The sequence below is a fragment of the Marmota flaviventris genome, chromosome 7 (genome assembly GCF_047511675.1).
Source record: "Marmota flaviventris isolate mMarFla1 chromosome 7, mMarFla1.hap1, whole genome shotgun sequence".
Lineage (NCBI taxonomy): Eukaryota > Metazoa > Chordata > Mammalia > Rodentia > Sciuridae > Marmota > Marmota flaviventris.
The window spans coordinates 95,597,266-95,600,094 of NC_092504.1; the positions used below are offsets into that span (position 1 = coordinate 95,597,266).

Here is a 2,829-nt window from a genome sequence, read left to right on the forward strand (position 1 = left end):
GGGATTTTCCTGTTTCCTTTTAGCTTCACTTTGATGACCTAGCAGGTGTGACTACATTTTGATTAGGTCTGTTGGGGCCTAGTGTAAGAGCTCAGACCCAAACAACAAATGTCTCCTGTCATTTCTATATCCTCACCACATGTGTCAATTCCAGAAGTAGAAAAGACATTATATCAAAGATGTAAGTAAATAAACAAATAGAATATGAACACAGGATATAACTTCAGCACTTCTGGGCAGAGAAAAATTTCCTAAGTACAAAAGCAATAAGCATAAAATAGAAAGCTTGATAATTTAAACATTAAGAACTTTATTCCTCCAAGCCACCTAAAAAGAGTGAAAAGGTAAAGTGGGAAAACAAGTACAACACATGTAATCTATTTATTTTTATTTAACAAAATTATATTTCCCCCTGCCACACAACACAATTCACATTTCTAAGACAGTACTCCGACAATTTGAAACATACAGCAGGAAACTGCCTAGGAAAGATAAGGAAATCCATTCAACAGCAATTTAATTATAAAAGCATTTAATTACAGGGGTAGCAATCAGTACATGGAAGTTCACACTACGTTAAATGGAGAGCCTGTTAGGAGAGATAGATTACCTCTGAACTGAAAGCCATTTATGGAGCACTAAACTGTTAGAAATTTCATTGTCTAAAATGGGTCTTTCTTTCTTTCTTTCTTTTTTTTTTTTTCAGGGTCACACGACTTTAATGTAGTGCTTTTGTAGAAAAGACCAACTTTGGAAGTAATATTTTTGAAAGCCCTGGATGTCCCTGGTTTCTGCTTGAACTGGACCGGGTTCCGAGAGTCTTGGCCACTTACACACCTCCATCTCCCACTGCACCAGGTTCGGTGCTCGCGGGTTGCCAAGAACGCAGAAGAGCAGGAAGCGCTCCCCTCCCTCCCCTCCTAGTCGCAGCTGTTGGGGTCCAGTACTCTGCGGATTTCCCCGCAGAGGGATCCGTGGAACTCGTGGTTTTCATGCTCTAGGTGAAACGCAGGGAGTGAGGTTTTGCTTTTTTGTTCTTGTCCTTTTGCTCAACCGAGACATCGCTACTTCTTGTGAATTTTGAGGTTAATTTACTAAAACGATTAGTGGAGCCTGTGCTTCGAGTCTGGGACAGTGGCGTAGCTTCGTGGGACAGGCTGCGCGAGGCAGGAGGGCCGTTGGATGTTGCGGTTCGCCGTTCCGCGGGGCGGTGGAAAGTGTCCGTTAGGAGATGGATTCTGCCCAGGGTGGCGACAACTGCTAACCCTGTGGGTTGAGCAACTGGAGTTGTCTGATCCGGAATGGTGCTGTTCTCCTTGCCATTCTGGATCGCTGAACGTCTGTCCGCTGTGGTACTCCGCCGCGGTGTCATCCCTCCAGATGCAGTGCTGCTGCTGGGGACAGCGGGGCTTTTCTTGGGTTCAGGGATATCTGCCTTGTTGGGATTACTTGTGTTCCCACGCATGGGACTGACTGGAGCAATTCCCTTTCCTCCCGCCGCACTGCCACCTGATTTCCAGGAGGGAATTCCATCTTCTTGGAGGTCACTATCTGCAGTGCTGCTCTGACTCCTCTTCGGATATGCCACAACTAAAGGAATAGCTGGTCCAGCATGGTCACTGCACCGTCTGGGCTCCTGGCTTGAAAAAACACTTTGTGGTGAGAAGACTGGCCGGTGCTGTGGCTGAGGTCGCTGCTTGGCCGCACCTCTGAAGATTTTTCTCCCCAGCAAGTAGGTAGCTGTGATTTCATCATATTTCTTTTATACTGAGAGATTCTTGAATTTCTTCTTATGAATATCCCATTCCTACCATAATATCTATTCTCTTCTGGTCTGAGATGTCTAGCTCTGCTTTAACAAAGGGTTTAAGTTCATCCTGCTCACGCCTGCGTTGATCCACCTGTCCTTCATGATTTGCTCTAGAGTGCCTTGGGTAATTGGGTTGAGCGCCACTACACGTTTGAGAAGGTTTTCACAGCCTGTGGACATGTAGAAAGGGATTCTGTATTTCCCTGGTAACACTCTCTAAGTTCCTTCAGATTTTGCCTTTCAAAGGGAAGCGACCTGCTGACCTGGGTGTACAGGATCAGGATAACTCTGAGACTCTGCACTTCGACTTCTGGCCCATCGGACTTCTGGCCCTGGGACATCTCTGGGACTGCATATGGAGGACCACCACAAAAGGTGTGTAGTTTACTGTCAAGAGTAAACTCATTGCTAAAACCGAAATCTGCTATTTTAACGTTCAAATCCGCATCTAACAACAGATTTTCAGCCTTGAGGTCCCTGTGAATTATCTGCTTTTGGTGGCAGTCCTGTACTGCAGACACCATAAATCTAGACTTAGCTCTTGTTTCTTCATTCTTCATTCTTCCATGTGCAACCAAATAGTCAATACTTCACCTCCACTTGCATACTCCATGATTAAGTAGAGTGGTTTTTTGTTTTTTTTTTTTTTTTTTTTTTTTTTTTTTTTTTAGTTTCAATGACTTCAAACAACTTCACTATGTTTGGATGATTTAAAATCTTCATTATTCTTACTTCTCTGAAGAGCTTTTATAGACTTGTTGGATTGAACTGAGTTTTGTGAATTATTTTCATTGCAACCTCTCTGCCTGTAAGGATGTATCATGCCAATTTCAGTTTCGCAAAGTTCCCCTTGCCGATAGTTTTCAACAGTTGTTTCCGATGTGTGGCTGCTCATCTGCACAGGAAGCTATGAAATTTCCACACTGCAGTACAGAGTGCCCAGTTCTGGAGGTGACTTCTTGTTGCCCATCTCATATGAGGTGTGCGTGATATGTGCAAGGTTCTTCATCATTAAGTAT

General features: G+C 44.0%; 1 pseudogene; it reads right to left on the reverse strand.

The window, feature by feature from the left end:
- Positions 1-662: 662 nt before the first annotated feature.
- LOC114092837 (MAP/microtubule affinity-regulating kinase 3-like) lies at positions 663-2,437 on the reverse strand (annotated as a pseudogene).
- Between the last annotated feature and the right edge of the window lie 392 nt (positions 2,438-2,829).